Consider the following 18,455-nt stretch of genomic DNA (forward strand, 5'->3'; position numbering starts at 1 on the left):
GCGAGAGAGAAAGCCTAGGGCCCCATCTACGGTGGGGCTGCAAAGGACATGCGAATGGATGTGCGGGGCTGCACCTACATTTCTCGCAGCACCAGTTTTGTCTGGAGTGCAGGAAGGGGGCAGGTGGGCTCTGCTCCAGGCCCTGCCAGAAACTGGGGTTAGGGTTAGGGTTAGGGTTAGGGTTTGGGTTAGGCGAGAGAGAAAGGCTAGGGCCCCATCTGCAGTGGGGCTGCAAAGGACATGCGAATGGATGTGTGGGGCTGCACCTACATTTCTTGCAGCACCAGTTTTGTCTGGAGTGCAGGAAGGGGGCAGGTGGGCTCTGCTCCAGGCCCTGCCAGAAACTGGGGTTCGGGTTCGGGTTAGGGTTAGGGTTCGGGTTAGGCGAGAGAGAAAGGCTAGGGCCCCATCTGCAGTGGGGCTGCAAAGGACATGCGAATGGATGTGCGGGGCTGCACCTACATTTCTCGCAGCACCAGTTTTGTCTGGAGTGCAGGAAGGGGGCAGGTGGGCTCTGCTCCAGGCCCTGCCAGAAACTGGGGTTAGGGTTAGGGTTAGGGTTAGGGTTCGGGTTAGGCGAGAGAGAAAGGCTAGGGCCCCATCTGCAGTGGGGCTGCAAAGGACATGCGAATGGATGTGCGGGGCTGCACCTACATTTCTCGCAGCACCAGTTTTGTCTGGAGTGCAGGAAGGGGGCAGGTGGGCTCTGCTCCAGGCCCTGCCAGAAACTGCATTTAGGGTTAGGGTTAAGGTTAGGGTTAGGGTTAGGGTTAGGGTTAGGGTTAGGGTTAGGGTTAGGGTTAGGGTTCGGGTTAGGGTTCGGGTTAGGAGGGACAGAAAGGCTAGGGCCCCATCTACGGTGAGGCTGCAAAGGACATGCGAATGGATGTGCGGGGCTGCACCTACATTTCTCGCAGCACCACTTTTGTCTGGAGTGCAGGAAGGGGGCAGGTGGGCTCTGCTCCAGGCCCTGCCAGAAACTGGGGTTAGGGTTAGGGTTCGGGTTCGGGTTAGGGTTGGGGTTAGGGTTAGGGTTAGGGTTAGGGTTCGGGTTAGGAGAGAGAGAAAGGCTAGGGCCCCATCTGCAGTGGGGCTGCAAAGGACATGCGAATGGATGTGCGGGGCTGCACCTACATTTCTCGCAGCACCTGTTTTGTCTGGAGTGCAGGAAGGGGGCAGGTGGGCTCTGCTCCAGGCCCTGCCAGAAACTGGGGTTAGGGTTAGGGTTCGGGTTCGGGTAAGGGTTAGGGTTAGGGTTAGGAGAGAGAGAAAGGCTAGGGCCCCATCTGCAGTGGGGCTGCAAAGGACATGCGAATGGATGTGCGGGGCTGCACCTACATTTCTCGCAGCACCAGTTTTGTCTGGAGTGCATGAAGGGGGCAGGTGGGATCTGCTCCAGGCCCTGCCAGAAACTAGGGTTAGGGTTAGGGTTAGGGTTAGGGTTAGGGTTAGGGTTCGGGTTAGGAGAGAGAGAAAGCCTAGGGCCCCATCTGCAGTGGGGCTGCAAAGGACATGCGAATGGATGTGCGGGGCTGCACCTACATTTCTCGCAGCACCAGTTTTGTCTGGAGCGTAGGAAGGGGGCAGGTGGTCTCTGCTCCAGGCCCTGCCAGAAACTGGGGTTAGGGTTCGGGTTAGGGTTAGGGTTCGGGTTAGGCGAGAGAGAAAGGCTAGGGCCCCATCTGCAGTGGGGCTGCAAAGGACATGCGAATGGATGTGCGGGGCTGCACCTACATTTCTCGCAGCACCAGTTTTGTCTGGAGTGCAGGAAGGGGGCAGGTGGGCTCTGCTCCAGGCCCTGCCAGAAACTGCATTTAGGGTTAGGGTTAAGGTTAGGGTTAGGGTTAGGGTTAGGGTTAGGGTTAGGGTTAGGGTTCGGGTTAGGGTTCGGGTTAGGAGGGAGAGAAAGGCTAGGGCCCCATCTACGGTGAGGCTGCAAAGGACATGCGAATGGATGTGCGGGGCTGCACCTACATTTCTCGCAGCACCAGTTTTGTCTGGAGTGCAGGAAGGGGGCAGGTGGGCTCTGCTCCAGGCCCTGCCAGAAACTGGGGTTAGGGTTAAGGTTAGGGTTAGGGTTCGGGTTAGGCGAGAGAGAAAGGCTAGGGCCCCATCTGCAGTGGGGCTGCAAAGGACATGCGAATGGATGTGCGGGGCTGCACCTACATTTCTCGCAGCACCAGTTTTGTCTGGAGTGCAGGAAGGGGGCAGGTGGGCTCTGCTCCAGGCCCTGCCAGAAACTGCATTTAGGGTTAGGGTTAAGGTTAGGGTTAGGGTTAGGGTTAGGGTTAGGGTTAGGGTTAGGGTTCGGGTTAGGGTTCGGGTTAGGAGGGAGAGAAAGGCTAGGGCCCCATCTACGGTGAGGCTGCAAAGGACATGCGAATGGATGTGCGGGGCTGCACCTACATTTCTCGCAGCACCAGTTTTGTCTGGAGTGCAGGAAGGGGGCAGGTGGGCTCTGCTCCAGGCCCTGCCAGAAACTGGGGTTAGGGTTAGGGTTAAGGTTAGGGTTCGGGTTAGGGTTAGGGTTAGGGTTAGGAGAGAGAGAAAGGCTAGGGCCCCATCTGCAGTGGGGCTGCAAAGGACATGCGAATGGATGTGCGGGGCTGCACCTACATTTCTCGCAGCACCAGTTTTGTCTGGAGTGCAGGAAGGGGGCATGTGGGCTCTGCTCCAGGCCCTGCCAGAAACTGGGGTTCGGGTTAGGGTTAGGGTTCGGGTTCGGTTTAGGAGAGAGAGAAAGGCTAGGGCCCCATCTGCAGTGGGGCTGCAAAGGACATGCGAATGGATTTGTGGGGCTGCACCTACATTTCTCGCAGCACCAGTTTTGTCTGGAGTGCAGGAAGGGGGCAGGTGGGCTCTGCTCCAGGCCCTGCCAGAAACTGGGGTTCGGGTTGGGGTTAGGGTTAGGGTTCGGGTTAGGAGAGAGAGAAAGCCTAGGGCCCCATCTGCAGTGGGGCTGCAAAGGACATGCGAATGGATGTGCGGGGCTGCACCTACATTTCTCGCAGCACCAGTTTTGTCTGGAGTGCAGGAAGGGGGCAGGTGGTCTCTGCTCCAGGCCCTGCCAGAAACTGGGATTAGGGTTCGGGTTCGTGTTAGGGTTAGGGTTAGGGTTAGGCGAGAGAGAAAGCCTAGGGCCCCATCTGCAGTGGGGCTGCAAAGGACATGCGAATGGATGTGCGGGGCTGCACCTACATTTCTCGCAGCACCAGTTTTGTCTGGAGTGCAGGAAGGGGGCAGGTGGGCTCTGCTCCAGGCCCTGCCAGAAACTGGGGTTAGGGTTAGGGTTAGGGTTAGGGTTAGGGTTAGGCGAGAGAGAAAGGCTAGGGCCCCATCTGCAGTGGGGCTGCAAAGGACATGCGAATGGATGTGCGGGGCTGCACCTACATTTCTTGCAGCACCAGTTTTGTCTGGAGTGCAGGAAGGGGGCAGGTGGGCTCTGCTCCAGGCCCTGCCAGAAACTGGGGTTAGGGTTAGGGTTAGGGTTAGGGTTAGGGTTAGGGTTAGGGTTAGGGTTAGGGTTAGGGTTCGGGTTAGGCGAGAGAGAAAGCCTAGGGCCCCATCTGCAGTGGGGCTGCAAAGGACATGCGAATGGATGTGCGGGGCTGCACCTACATTTCTTGCAGCACCAGTTTTGTCTGGAGTGCAGGAAGGGGGCAGGTGGGCTCTGCTCCAGGCCCTGCCAGAAACTGGGGTTAGCGTTAGGGTTCGGGTTAGGGTTAGGGTTAGGGTTAGGGTTAGGCGAGAGAGAAAGCCTAGGGCCCCATCTACGGTGGGGCTGCAAAGGACATGCGAATGGATGTGCGGGGCTGCACCTACATTTCTCGCAGCACCACTTTTGTCTGGAGTGCAGGAAGGGGGCAGGTGGGCTCTGCTCCAGGCCCTGCCAGAAACTAGGGTTCGGGTTCGGGTTAGGGTTAGGGTTCGGGTTAGGAGAGAGAGAAAGGCTAGGGCCCCATCTGCAGTGGGGCTGCAAAGGACATGCGAATGGATGTGCGGGGCTGCACCTACATTTCTCGCAGCACCAGTTTTGTCTGGAGTGCAGGAAGGGGGCAGGTGGTCTCTGCTCCAGGCCCTGCCAGAAACTGGGGTTAGGGTTAGGGTTAGGGTTAGGGTTAGGGTTAGGCGAGAGAGAAAGCCTAGGGCCCCATCTACAGTGGGGCTGCAAAGGACATGCGAATGGATGTGTGGGGCTGCACCTACATTTCTCGCAGCACCAGTTTTGTCTGGAGTGCAGGAAGGGGGCAGGTGGGCTCTGCTCCAGGCCCTGCCAGAAACTGGGGTTAGGGTTTGGGTTAGGGTTAGGGTTCGGGTTAGGGTTGGGGTTAGGGTTAGGGTTAGGGTTAGGGTTAGGGTTAGGAGAGAGAGAGAGCCTAGGGCCCCATCTGCAGTGGGGCTGCAAAGGACATGCGAATGGATGTGCGGGGCTGCACCTACATTTCTCGCAGCACCAGTTTTGTCTGGAGTGCAGGAAGGGGGCAGGTGGGCTCTGCTCCAGGCCCTGCCAGAAACTGGGGTTAGGGTTCGGGTTCGGGTTAGGGTTAGGGTTAGGGTTGGGGTTAGGGTTAGGGTTAGGGTTAGGGTTAGGGTTAGGGTTAGGCGAGAGAGAAAGCCTAGGGCCCCATCTGCAGTGGGGCTGCAAAGGACATGCGAATGGATGTGCGGGGCTGCACCTACATTTCTCGCAGCACCACTTTGGTCTGGAGTGCAGGAAGGGGGCAGGTGGGCTCTGCTCCAGGCCCTGCCAGAAACTAGGGTTAGGGTTAGGGTTAGGGTTAGGGTTCGGGTTAGGGTTAGGGTTAGGGTTAGGGTTAGGGTTAGGGTTAGGGTTAGGAGAGAGAGAAAGGCTAGGGCCCCATCTGCAGTGGGGCTGCAAAGGACATGCGAATGGATGTGCGGGGCTGCACCTACATTTCTCGCAGCACCAGTTTTGTCTGGAGTGCAGGAAGGGGGCAGGTGGGCTCTGCTCCAGGCCCTGCCAGAAACTGGGGTTAGGGTTCGGGTTCGGGTTAGGGTTAGGGTTAGGGTTGGGGTTAGGGTTAGGGTTAGGGTTAGGGTTAGGGTTAGGGTTAGGCGAGAGAGAAAGCCTAGGGCCCCATCTGCAGTGGGGCTGCAAAGGACATGCGAATGGATGTGCGGGGCTGCACCTACATTTCTCGCAGCACCACTTTGGTCTGGAGTGCAGGAAGGGGGCAGGTGGGCTCTGCTCCAGGCCCTGCCAGAAACTAGGGTTAGGGTTAGGGTTAGGGTTAGGGTTCGGGTTCGGGTTCGGGTTAGGGTTAGGGTTAGAAGAGAGAGAGAGCCTAGGGCCCCATCTGCAGTGGGGCTGCAAAGGACATGCGAATGGATGTGCGGGGCTGCACCTACATTTCTCGCAGCACCAGTTTTGTCTGGAGTGCAGGAAGGGGGCAGGTGGGCTCTGCTCCAGGCCCTGCCAGAAACTGGGGTTCGGGTTGGGGTTAGGGTTAGGGTTCGGGTTAGGAGAGAGAGAAAGCCTAGGGCCCCATCTGCAGTGGGGCTGCAAAGGACATGCGAATGGATGTGCGGGGCTGCACCTACATTTCTCGCAGCACCAGTTTTGTCTGGAGTGCAGGAAGGGGGCAGGTGGTCTCTGCTCCAGGCCCTGCCAGAAACTGGGATTAGGGTTCGGGTTCGTGTTAGGGTTAGGGTTAGGGTTAGGCGAGAGAGAAAGCCTAGGGCCCCATCTGCAGTGGGGCTGCAAAGGACATGCGAATGGATGTGCGGGGCTGCACCTACATTTCTCGCAGCACCAGTTTTGTCTGGAGTGCAGGAAGGGGGCAGGTGGGCTCTGCTCCAGGCCCTGCCAGAAACTGGGGTTAGGGTTAGGGTTAGGGTTAGGGTTAGGGTTAGGCGAGAGAGAAAGGCTAGGGCCCCATCTGCAGTGGGGCTGCAAAGGACATGCGAATGGATGTGCGGGGCTGCACCTACATTTCTTGCAGAACCAGTTTTGTCTGGAGTGCAGGAAGGGGGCAGGTGGGCTCTGCTCCAGGCCCTGCCAGAAACTGGGGTTAGGGTTAGGGTTAGGGTTAGGGTTAGGGTTAGGGTTAGGGTTAGGGTTAGGGTTAGGGTTCGGGTTAGGCGAGAGAGAAAGCCTAGGGCCCCATCTGCAGTGGGGCTGCAAAGGACATGCGAATGGATGTGCGGGGCTGCACCTACATTTCTTGCAGCACCAGTTTTGTCTGGAGTGCAGGAAGGGGGCAGGTGGGCTCTGCTCCAGGCCCTGCCAGAAACTGGGGTTAGCGTTAGGGTTCGGGTTAGGGTTAGGGTTAGGGTTAGGGTTAGGCGAGAGAGAAAGCCTAGGGCCCCATCTACGGTGGGGCTGCAAAGGACATGCGAATGGATGTGCGGGGCTGCACCTACATTTCTCGCAGCACCACTTTTGTCTGGAGTGCAGGAAGGGGGCAGGTGGGCTCTGCTCCAGGCCCTGCCAGAAACTAGGGTTCGGGTTCGGGTTAGGGTTAGGGTTCGGGTTAGGAGAGAGAGAAAGGCTAGGGCCCCATCTGCAGTGGGGCTGCAAAGGACATGCGAATGGATGTGCGGGGCTGCACCTACATTTCTCGCAGCACCAGTTTTGTCTGGAGTGCAGGAAGGGGGCAGGTGGTCTCTGCTCCAGGCCCTGCCAGAAACTGGGGTTAGGGTTAGGGTTAGGGTTAGGGTTAGGGTTAGGCGAGAGAGAAAGCCTAGGGCCCCATCTACAGTGGGGCTGCAAAGGACATGCGAATGGATGTGTGGGGCTGCACCTACATTTCTCGCAGCACCAGTTTTGTCTGGAGTGCAGGAAGGGGGCAGGTGGGCTCTGCTCCAGGCCCTGCCAGAAACTGGGGTTAGGGTTTGGGTTAGGGTTAGGGTTCGGGTTAGGGTTGGGGTTAGGGTTAGGGTTAGGGTTAGGGTTAGGGTTAGGAGAGAGAGAGAGCCTAGGGCCCCATCTGCAGTGGGGCTGCAAAGGACATGCGAATGGATGTGCGGGGCTGCACCTACATTTCTCGCAGCACCAGTTTTGTCTGGAGTGCAGGAAGGGGGCAGGTGGGCTCTGCTCCAGGCCCTGCCAGAAACTGGGGTTAGGGTTCGGGTTCGGGTTAGGGTTAGGGTTAGGGTTGGGGTTAGGGTTAGGGTTAGGGTTAGGGTTAGGGTTAGGGTTAGGCGAGAGAGAAAGCCTAGGGCCCCATCTGCAGTGGGGCTGCAAAGGACATGCGAATGGATGTGCGGGGCTGCACCTACATTTCTCGCAGCACCACTTTGGTCTGGAGTGCAGGAAGGGGGCAGGTGGGCTCTGCTCCAGGCCCTGCCAGAAACTAGGGTTAGGGTTAGGGTTAGGGTTAGGGTTCGGGTTCGGGTTCGGGTTAGGGTTAGGGTTAGAAGAGAGAGAGAGCCTAGGGCCCCATCTGCAGTGGGGCTGCAAAGGACATGCGAATGGATGTGCGGGGCTGCACCTACATTTCTCGCAGCACCAGTTTTGTCTGGAGTGCAGGAAGGGGGCAGGTGGGCTCTGCTCCAGGCCCTGCCAGAAACTGGGGTTAGGGTTCGGGTTAGGGTTAGGGTTAGGGTTAGGGTTCGGCTTAGGCGAGAGAGAAAGCCTAGGGCCCCATCTACAGTGGGGCTGCAAAGGACATGCGAATGGATGTGCGGGGCTGCACCTACATTTCTCGCAGCACCAGTTTTGTCTGGAGTGCAGGAAGGGGGCAGGTGGTCTCTGCTCCAGGCCCTGCCAGAAACTGGGTTTCGGGTTCGGGTTAGGGTTAGGGTTCGGGTTAGGCGAGAGAGAAAGGCTAGGGCCCCATCTGCAGTGGGGCTGCAAAGGACATGCGAATGGATGTGCGGGGCTGCACCTACATTTCTCGCAGCACCAGTTTTGTCTGGAGTGCAGGAAGGGGGCAGGTGGGCTCTGCTCCAGGCCCTGCCAGAAACTGGGGTTAGGGTTAGGGTTAGGGTTAGGGTTAGGGTTAGGCGAGAGAGAAAGGCTAGGGCCCCATCTGCAGTGGGGCTGCAAAGGACATGCGAATGGATGTGCGGGGCTGCACCTACATTTCTCGCAGCACCAGTTTTGTCTGGAGTGCAGGAAGGGGGCAGGTGGGCTCTGCTCCAGGCCCTGCCAGAAACTGGGGTTAGGGTGAGGGTTAGGGTTGGGGTTAGGGTTAGGCTTAGGGTTATGCGAGAGAGAAAGGCTAGGGCCCCATCTGCAGTGGGGCTGCAAAGGACATGCGAATGGATGTGCGGGGCTGCACCTACATTTCTCGCAGCACCAGTTTTGTCTGGAGTGCAGGAAGGGGGCAGGTGGTCTCTGCTCCAGGCCCTGCCAGAAACTGGGGTTAGGGTTAGGGTTAGGGTTAGGGTTGTGGTTCGGGTGCGGGTTAGTAGAGAGACAGAGCCTAGGGCCCCATCTGCAGTGGGGCTGCAAAGGACATGCGAATGGATGTGCGGGGCTGCACCTACATTTCTCGCAGCACCAGTTTTGTCTGGAGTGCAGGAAGGGGGCAGGTGGGCTCTGCTCCAGGCCCTGCCAGAAACTGGGGTTAGGGTTAGGTTTCGGGTTCGGGTCAGGGTTAGGGTTCGGGTTAGGCGAGAGAGAAAGCCTAGGGCCCCATCTGCAGTGGGGCTGCAAAGGACATGCGAATGGATGTGTGGGGCTGCACCTACATTTCTCGCAGCACCAGTTTTGTCTGGAGTGCAGGAAGGGGGCAGGTGGGCTCTGCTCCAGGCCCTGCCAGAAACTGGGGTTCGGGTTCGGGTTAGGGTTAGGGTTCGGGTTAGGCGAGAGAGAAAGCCTAGGGCCCCATCTGCAGTGGGGCTGCAAAGGACATGCGAATGGATGTGCGGGGCTGCACCTACATTTCTCGCAGCACCAGTTTTGTCTGGAGTGCAGGAAGGGGGCAGGTGGTCTCTGCTCCAGGCCCTGCCAGAAACTGGGATTAGGGTTCGGGTTCGGGTTAGGGTTAGGGTTAGGGTTATGCGAGAGAGAAAGGCTAGGGCCCCATCTCTGGTGGGGCTGCAAAGGACATGCGAATGGATGTGCGGGGCTGCACCTACATTTCTCGCAGCACCAGTTTTGTCTGGAGTGCAGGAAGGGGGCAGGTGGGCTCTGCTCCAGGCCCTGCCAGAAACTAGGGTTAGGGTTAGGGTTAGGGTTAGGGTTAGGGTTCGGGTTAGAAGAGAGAGAGAGCCTAGGGCCCCATCTGCAGTGGGGCTGCAAAGGACATGCGAATGGATGTGCGGGGCTGCACCTACATTTCTCGCAGCACCAGTTTTGTCTGGAGTGCAGGAAGGGGGCAGGTGGGCTCTGCTCCAGGCCCTGCCAGAAACTGGGGTTAGGGTGAGGGTTCGGGTTAGGGTTAGGGTTCGGGTTAGGGTTAGGAGAGAGAGAAAGGCTAGGGCCCCATCTGCAGTGGGGCTGCAAAGGACATGCGAATGGATGTGCGGGGCTGCACCTACATTTCTCGCAGCACCAGTTTTGTCTGGAGCGCAGGAAGGGGGCAGGTGGGCTCTGCTCCAGGCCCTGCCAGAAACTGGGGTTAGGGTTAGGGTTAGGGTTAGGGTTAGGGTTAGGGTTAGGGTTAGGGTTAGGGTTAGGCGAGAGAGAAAGCCTAGGGCCCCATCTACGGTGGGGCTGCAAAGGACATGCGAATGGATGTGCGGGGCTGCACCTACATTTCTCGCAGCACCAGTTTTGTCTGGAGTGCAGGAAGGGGGCAGGTGGGCTCTGCTCCAGGCCCTGCCAGAAACTGGGGTTAGGGTGAGGGTTAGGGTTGGGGTTAGGGTTAGGGTTATGCGAGAGAGAAAGGCTAGGGCCCCATCTGCAGTGGGGCTGCAAAGGACATGCGAATGGATGTGCGGGGCTGCACCTACATTTCTCGCAGCACCAGTTTTGTCTGGAGTGCAGGAAGGGGGCAGGTGGGCTCTGCTCCAGGCCCTGCCAGAAACTGGGGTTAGGGTTAGGGTTAGGGTTAGGGTTGTGGTTCGGGTGCGGGTTAGTAGAGAGACAGAGCCTAGGGCCCCATCTGCAGTGGGGCTGCAAAGGACATGCGAATGGATGTGCGGGGCTGCACCTACATTTCTCGCAGCACCAGTTTTGTCTGGAGTGCAGGAAGGGGGCAGGTGGGCTCTGCTCCAGGCCCTGCCAGAAACTGGGGTTAGGGTTAGGGTTAGGGTTCGGGTTCGGGTTAGGGTTCGGGTTAGGCGAGAGAGAAAGCCTAGGGCCCCATCTGCAGTGGGGCTGCAAAGGACATGCGAATGGATGTGTGGGGCTGCACCTACATTTCTCGCAGCACCAGTTTTGTCTGGAGTGCAGGAAGGGGGCAGGTGGGCTCTGCTCCAGGCCCTGCCAGAAACTGGGGTTCGGGTTCGGGTTAGGGTTAGGGTTCGGGTTAGGCGAGAGAGAAAGGCTAGGGCCCCATCTGCAGTGGGGCTGCAAAGGACATGCGAATGGATGTGCGGGGCTGCACCTACATTTCTCGCAGCACCAGTTTTGTCTGGAGTGCAGGAAGGGGGCAGGTGGTCTCTGCTCCAGGCCCTGCCAGAAACTGGGATTAGGGTTCGGGTTCGGGTTAGGGTTAGGGTTAGGGTTAGGCGAGAGAGAAAGGCTAGGGCCCCATCTGCAGTGGGGCTGCAAAGGACATGCGAATGGATGTGCGGGGCTGCACCTACATTTCTCGCAGCACCACTTTTGTCTGGAGTGCAGGAAGGGGGCAGGTGGGCTCTGCTCCAGGCCCTGCCAGAAACTGGGGTTAGGGTTAGGGTTAGGGTTCGGGTTAGGGTTAGGGTTAGGGTTAGGAGAGAGAGAAAGGCTAGGGCCCCATCTGCAGTGGGGCTGCAAAGGACATGCGAATGGATGTGCGGGGCTGCACCTACATTTCTCGCAGCACCAGTTTTGTCTGGAGTGCAGGAAGGGGGCAGGTGGGCTCTGCTCCAGGCCCTGCCAGAAACTGGGGTTAGGGTTAGGGTTAGGGTTAGGGTTAGGGTTAGGGTTAGGGTTAGGGTTAGGGTTAGGCGAGAGAGAAAGCCTAGGGCCCCATCTACGGTGGGGCTGCAAAGGACATGCGAATGGATGTGCGGGGCTGCACCTACATTTCTCGCAGCACCAGTTTTGTCTGGAGTGCAGGAAGGGGGCAGGTGGTCTCTGCTCCAGGCCCTGCCAGAAACTGGGGTTAGGGTTCGGGTTAGGGTTAGGGTTAGGGTTAGGGTTCGGGTTAGGCGAGAGAGAAAGCTTAGGGCCCCATCTGCAGTGGGGCTGCAAAGGACATGCGAATGGATGTGTGGGGCTGCACCTACATTTCTCGCAGCACCAGTTTTGTCTGGAGTGCAGGAAGGGGGCAGGTGGGCTCTGCTCCAGGCCCTGCCAGAAACTGGGATTAGGGTTCGGGTTAGGGTTAGGGTTAGGGTTCGGGTTAGGCGAGAGAGAAAGGCTAGGGCCCCATCTGCAGTGGGGCTGCAAAGGACATGCGAATGGATGTGCGGGGCTGCACCTACATTTCTCGCAGCACCAGTTTTGTCTGGAGTGCAGGAAGGGGGCAGGTGGGCTCTGCTCCAGGCCCTGCCAGAAACTGCATTTAGGGTTAGGGTTAGGGTTAGGGTTAGGGTTAGGGTTAGGGTTAGGGTTAGGGTTAGGGTTCGGGTTAGGAGAGAGAGAAAGGCTAGGGCCCCATCTGCAGTGGGGCTGCAAAGGACATGCGAATGGATGTGCGGGGCTGCACCTACATTTCTCGCAGCACCAGTTTTGTCTGGAGTGTAGGAAGGGGGCAGGTGGGCTCTGCTCCAGGCCCTGCCAGAAACTGGGGTTAGGGTTAGGGTTAGGGTTAGGGTTAGGGTTAGGCGAGAGAGAAAGGCTAGGGCCCCATCTACGGTGGGGCTGCAAAGGACATGCGAATGGATGTGTGGGGCTGCACCTACATTTCTCGCAGCACCAGTTTTGTCTGGAGTGCAGGAAGGGGGCAGGTGGGCTCTGCTCCAGGCCCTGCCAGAAACTGGGGTTCGGGTTCGGGTTAGGGTTAGGGTTCGGGTTAGGCGAGAGAGAAAGGCTAGGGCCCCATCTGCAGTGGGGCTGCAAAGGACATGCGAATGGATGTGCGGGGCTGCACCTACATTTCTCGCAGCACCACTTTTGTCTGGAGTGCAGGAAGGGGGCAGGTGGGCTCTGCTCCAGGCCCTGCCAGAAACTGGGGTTAGGGTTCGGGTTAGGGTTAGGGTTAGGGTTAGGGTTGGGGTTAGGGTTAGGGTTAGGGTTAGGGTTAGGGTTAGGCGAGAGAGAAAGGCTAGGGCCCCATCTGCAGTGGGGCTGCAAAGGACATGCGAATGGATGTGCGGGGCTGCACCTACATTTCTCGCAGCACCAGTTTTGTCTGGAGTGCAGGAAGGGGGCAGGTGGGCTCTGCTCCAGGCCCTGCCAGAAACTGGGGTTAGGGTTAGGGTTAGGGTTAGGGTTAGGGTTCGGGTTCGGGTTAGGAGAGAGAGAAAGGCTAGGGCCCCATCTGCAGTGGGGCTGCAAAGGACATGCGAATGGATGTGCGGGGCTGCACCTACATTTCTCGCAGCACCAGTTTTGTCTGGAGTGCAGGAAGGGGGCAGGTGGGCTCTGCTCAGGCCCTGCCAGAAACTGGGGTTAGGGTTAGGGTTAGGGTTCGGGTTTGGGTTAGGCGAGAGAGAAAGGCTAGGGCCCCATCTGCAGTGGGGCTGCAAAGGACATGCGAATGGATGTGCGGGGCTGCACCTACATTTCTCGCAGCACCACTTTTGTCTGGAGTGCAGGAAGGGGGCAGGTGGGCTCTGCTCCAGGCCCTGCCAGAAACTGGGGTTAGGGTTAGGGTTAGGGTTAGGGTTAGGGTTAGGGTTAGGGTTAGGGTTAGGGTTAGGGTTAGGAGAGAGAGAGAGCCTAGGGCCCCATCTGCAGTGGGGCTGCAAAGGACATGCGAATGGATGTGCGGGGCTGCACCTACATTTCTCGCAGCACCAGTTTTGTCTGGAGTGCAGGAAGGGGGCAGGTGGGCTCTGCTCCAGGCCCTGCCAGAAACTGGGGTTAGGGTGAGGGTTAGGGTTAGGGTTAGGCGAGAGAGAAAGGCTAGGGCCCCATCTGCAGTGGGGCTGCAAAGGACATGCGAATGGATGTGCGGGGCTGCACCTACATTTCTCGCAGCACCAGTTTTGTCTGGAGTGCAGGAAGGGGGCAGGTGGGCTCTGCTCCAGGCCCTGCCAGAAACTGGGGTTAGGGTTAGGGTTCGGGTTAGGGTTAGGGTTAGGGTTAGGAGAGAGAGAAAGGCTAGGGCCCCTCTGCAGTGGGGCTGCAAAGGACATGCGAATGGATGTGCGGGGCTGCACCTACATTTCTCGCAGCACCAGTTTTGTCTGGAGTGCAGGAAGGGGGCAGGTGGGCTCTGCTCCAGGCCCTGCCAGAAACTGGGGTTAGGGTTCGGATTCGGGTTAGGGTTAGGGTTGGGGTTAGGGTTAGGGTTAGGGTTAGGAGAGAGAGAAAGGCTAGGGCCCCATCTGCAGTGGGGCTGCAAAGGACATGCGAATGGATGTGCGGGGCTGCACCTACATTTCTCGCAGCACCACTTTTGTCTGGAGTGCAGGAAGGGGGCAGGTGGGCTCTGCTCCAGGCCCTGCCAGAAACTGGGGTTAGGGTTCGGTTTAGGGTTAGGGTTAGGGTTAGGGTTAGGGTTAGGGTTAGGGTTAGGGTTAGGCGAGAGAGAAAGGCTAGGGCCCCATCTGCAGTGGGGCTGCAAAGGACATGCGAATGGATGTGCGGGGCTGCACCTACATTTCTCGCAGCACCAGTTTTGTCTGGAGTGCAGGAAGGGGGCAGGTGGGCTCTGCTCCAGGCCCTGCCAGAAACTGGGGTTAGGGTTAGGGTTAGGGTTAGGGTTCGGGTTAGGGTTAGGGTTAGGGTTAGGGTTAGGGTTAGGGTTAGGGTTAGGCGAGAGAGAAAGGCTAGGGCCCCATCTGCAGTGGGGCTGCAAAGGACATGCGAATGGATGTGCGGGGCTGCACCTACATTTCTCGCAGCACCAGTTTTGTCTGGAGTGCAGGAAGGGGGCAGGTGGGCTCTGCTCCAGGCCCTGCCAGAAACTGGGGTTAGGGTTCGGGTTCGGGTTAGGGTTAGGGTTAGGGTTGGGGTTACGGTTAGGGTTAGGGTTAGGGTTAGGGTTAGGGTTAGGCGAGAGAGAAAGCCTAGGGCCCCATCTGCAGTGGGGCTGCAAAGGACATGCGAATGGATGTGCGGGGCTGCACCTACATTTCTCGCAGCACCACTTTGGTCTGGAGTGCAGGAAGGGGGCAGGTGGGCTCTGCTCCAGGCCCTGCCAGAAACTAGGGTTAGGGTTAGGGTTAGGGTTAGGGTTCGGGTTCGGGTTCGGGTTAGGGTTAGGGTTAGAAGAGAGAGAGAGCCTAGGGCCCCATCTGCAGTGGGGCTGCAAAGGACATGCGAATGGATGTGCGGGGCTGCACCTACATTTCTCGCAGCACCAGTTTTGTCTGGAGTGCAGGAAGGGGTCAGGTGGGCTCTGCTCCAGGCCCTGCCAGAAACTGGGGTTAGGGTTCGGGTTAGGGTTAGGGTTAGGGTTAGGGTTCGGCTTAGGCGAGGGAGAAAGCCTAGGGCCCCATCTGCAGTGGGGCTGCAAAGGACATGCGAATGGATGTGCGGGGCTGCACCTACATTTCTCGCAGCACCAGTTTTGTCTGGAGTGCAGGAAGGGGGCAGGTGGTCTCTGCTCCAGGCCCTGCCAGAAACTGGGTTTCGGGTTCGGGTTAGGGTTAGGGTTCGGGTTAGGCGAGAGAGAAAGGCTAGGGCCCCATCTGCAGTGGGGCTGCAAAGGACATGCGAATGGATGTGCGGGGCTGCACCTACATTTCTCGCAGCACCAGTTTTGTCTGGAGTGCAGGAAGGGGGCAGGTGGGCTCTGCTCCAGGCCCTGCCAGAAACTGGGGTTAGGGTTAGGGTTAGGGTTAGGGTTAGGGTTAGGCGAGAGAGAAAGGCTAGGGCCCCATCTGCAGTGGGGCTGCAAAGGACATGCGAATGGATGTGCGGGGCTGCACCTACATTTCTCGCAGCACCAGTTTTGTCTGGAGTGCAGGAAGGGGGCAGGTGGGCTCTGCTCCAGGCCCTGCCAGAAACTGGGGTTAGGGTGAGGGTTAGGGTTGGGGTTAGGGTTAGGCTTAGGGTTATGCGAGAGAGAAAGGCTAGGGCCCCATCTGCAGTGGGGCTGCAAAGGACATGCGAATGGATGTGCGGGGCTGCACCTACATTTCTCGCAGCACCAGTTTTGTCTGGAGTGCAGGAAGGGGGCAGGTGGTCTCTGCTCCAGGCCCTGCCAGAAACTGGGGTTAGGGTTAGGGTTAGGGTTAGGGTTGTGGTTCGGGTGCGGGTTAGTAGAGAGACAGAGCCTAGGGCCCCATCTGCAGTGGGGCTGCAAAGGACATGCGAATGGATGTGCGGGGCTGCACCTACATTTCTCGCAGCACCAGTTTTGTCTGGAGTGCAGGAAGGGGGCAGGTGGGCTCTGCTCCAGGCCCTGCCAGAAACTGGGGTTAGGGTTAGGTTTCGGGTTCGGGTCAGGGTTAGGGTTCGGGTTAGGCGAGAGAGAAAGCCTAGGGCCCCATCTGCAGTGGGGCTGCAAAGGACATGCGAATGGATGTGTGGGGCTGCACCTACATTTCTCGCAGCACCAGTTTTGTCTGGAGTGCAGGAAGGGGGCAGGTGGGCTCTGCTCCAGGCCCTGCCAGAAACTAGGGTTAGGGTTAGGGTTAGGGTTAGGGTTAGGGTTAGGCGAGAGAGAAAGGCTAGGGCCCCATCTCTGGTGGGGCTGCAAAGGACATGCGAATGGATGTGCGGGGCTGCACCTACATTTCTCGCAGCACCAGTTTTGTCTGGAGTGCAGGAAGGGGGCAGGTGGGCTCTGCTCCAGGCCCTGCCAGAAACTGGGGTTAGGGTGAGGGTTCGGGTTAGGGTTAGGGTTCGGGTTAGGGTTAGGAGAGAGAGAAAGGCTAGGGCCCCATCTGCAGTGGGGCTGCAAAGGACATGTGAATGGATGTGCGGGGCTGCACCTACATTTCTCGCAGCACCAGTTTTGTCTGGAGCGCAGGAAGGGGGCAGGTGGGCTCTGCTCCAGGCCCTGCCAGAAACTGGGGTTAGGGTTAGGGTTAGGGTTAGGGTTCGGGTTAGGGTTAGGGTTAGGGTTAGGCGAGAGAGAAAGCCTAGGGCCCCATCTACGGTGGGGCTGCAAAGGACATGCGAATGGATGTGCGGGGCTGCACCTACATTTCTCGCAGCACCAGTTTTGTCTGGAGTGCAGGAAGGGGGCAGGTGGGCTCTGCTCCAGGCCCTGCCAGAAACTGGGGTTAGGGTGAGGGTTAGGGTTGGGGTTAGGGTTAGGGTTATGCGAGAGAGAAAGGCTAGGGCCCCATCTGCAGTGGGGCTGCAAAGGACATGCGAATGGATGTGCGGGGCTGCACCTACATTTCTCGCAGCACCAGTTTTGTCTGGAGTGCAGGAAGGGGGCAGGTGGGCTCTGCTCCAGGCCCTGCCAGAAACTGGGGTTAGGGTTAGGGTTAGGGTTCGGGTTCGGGTTAGGGTTCGGCTTAGGCGAGAGAGAAAGCCTAGGGCCCCATCTGCAGTGGGGCTGCAAAGGACATGCGAATGGATGTGTGGGGCTGCACCTACATTTCTCGCAGCACCAGTTTTGTCTGGAGTGCAGGAAGGGGGCAGGTGGGCTCTGCTCCAGGCCCTGCCAGAAACTGGGGTTCGGGTTCGGGTTAGGGTTAGGGTTCGGGTTAGGCGAGAGAGAAAGGCTAGGGCCCCATCTGCAGTGGGGCTGCAAAGGACATGCGAATGGATGTGCGGGGCTGCACCTACATTTCTCGCAGCACCAGTTTTGTCTGGAGTGCAGGAAGGGGGCAGGTGGTCTCTGCTCCAGGCCCTGCCAGAAACTGGGATTAGGGTTCGGGTTCGGGTTAGGGTTAGGGTTAGGGTTAGGCGAGAGAGAAAGGCTAGGGCCCCATCTGCAGTGGGGCTGCAAAGGACATGCGAATGGATGTGCGGGGCTGCACCTACATTTCTCGCAGCACCACTTTTGTCTGGAGTGCAGGAAGGGGGCAGGTGGGCTCTGCTCCAGGCCCTGCCAGAAACTGGGGTTAGGGTTAGGGTTAGGGTTCGGGTTAGGGTTAGGGTTAGGGTTAGGAGAGAGAGAAAGGCTAGGGCCCCATCTGCAGTGGGGCTGCAAAGGACATGCGAATGGATGTGCGGGGCTGCACCTACATTTCTCGCAGCACCAGTTTTGTCTGGAGTGCAGGAAGGGGGCAGGTGGGCTCTGCTCCAGGCCCTGCCAGAAACTGGGGTTAGGGTTAGGGTTAGGGTTAGGGTTAGGGTTAGGGTTAGGGTTAGGGTTAGGCGAGAGAGAAAGCCTAGGGCCCCATCTACGGTGGGGCTGCAAAGGACATGCGAATGGATGTGCGGGGCTGCACCTACATTTCTCGCAGCACCAGTTTTGTCTGGAGTGCAGGAAGGGGGCAGGTGGTCTCTGCTCCAGGCCCTGACAGAAACTGGGGTTAGGGTTCGGGTTAGGGTTAGGGTTAGGGTTAGGGTTCGGGTTAGGCGAGAGAGAAAGCTTAGGGCCCCATCTGCAGTGGGGCTGCAAAGGACATGCGAATGGATGTGTGGGGCTGCACCTACATTTCTCGCAGCACCAGTTTTGTCTGGAGTGCAGGAAGGGGGCAGGTGGGCTCTGCTCCAGGCCCTGCCAGAAACTGGGATTAGGGTTCGGGTTCGGGTTAGGGTTAGGGTTCGGGTTAGGAGAGAGAGAAAGCCTAGGGCCCCATCTGCAGTGGGGCTGCAAAGGACATGCGAATGGATGTGCGGGGCTGCACCTACATTTCTCGCAGCACCAGTTTTGTCTGGAGTGCAGGAAGGGGGCAGGTGGGCTCTGCTCCAGGCCCTGCCAGAAACTGGGATTAGGGTTCGGGTTAGGGTTAGGGTTAGGGTTCGGGTTAGGCGAGAGAGAAAGGCTAGGGCCCCATCTGCAGTGGGGCTGCAAAGGACATGCGAATGGATGTGCGGGGCTGCACCTACATTTCTCGCAGCACCAGTTTTGTCTGGAGTGCAGGAAGGGGGCAGGTGGGCTCTGCTCCAGGCCCTGCCAGAAACTGGGGTTAGGGTTAGGGTTAGGGTTAGGGTTAGGGTTAGGCGAGAGAGAAAGGCTAGGGCCCCATCTACGGTGGGGCTGCAAAGGACATGCGAATGGATGTGTGGGGCTGCACCTACATTTCTCGCAGCACCAGTTTTGTCTGGAGTGCAGGAAGGGGGCAGGTGGGCTCTGCTCCAGGCCCTGCCAGAAACTGGGGTTCGGGTTCGGGTTAGGGTTAGGGTTAGGGTTAGGAGAGAGAGAAAGGCTAGGGCCCCATCTGCAGTGGGGCTGCAAAGGACATGCGAATGGATGTGCGGGGCTGCACCTACA

This window comes from Struthio camelus, chromosome 3 (genome assembly GCF_040807025.1).
Source record: "Struthio camelus isolate bStrCam1 chromosome 3, bStrCam1.hap1, whole genome shotgun sequence".
NCBI classification, from domain to species: domain Eukaryota; kingdom Metazoa; phylum Chordata; class Aves; order Struthioniformes; family Struthionidae; genus Struthio; species Struthio camelus.